Consider the following 269-nt stretch of genomic DNA (forward strand, 5'->3'; position numbering starts at 1 on the left):
ACCCAGGGGGTGGGCGGCGCGCTTAGGCCGGCCCCCCCGCCTTGTCCCCATCCACATGAGACCCCCAATAAAGCAGCCCTCTGTGCCCACTTGGGGTGGACACCGGGGGGGCAATAGAAAGAGGAACAGCCCATAGGCTCCTCCGCTCTCTGCTTTACTGAGCCATGGCCAACGCGTTTCGGGGTGTGCAAAGGGAAGGTGGTGGGTGGGTGCCCACCACCACCCCAGCCTTGGGTGCAGCTCCAGCGGGGCAGGATGGGGACCCCCCC

Source organism: Nestor notabilis, unplaced genomic scaffold (genome assembly GCF_000696875.1).
Source record: "Nestor notabilis isolate BGI_N333 unplaced genomic scaffold, ASM69687v1 scaffold19597, whole genome shotgun sequence".
In the NCBI taxonomy this organism is placed as follows: domain Eukaryota; kingdom Metazoa; phylum Chordata; class Aves; order Psittaciformes; family Psittacidae; genus Nestor; species Nestor notabilis.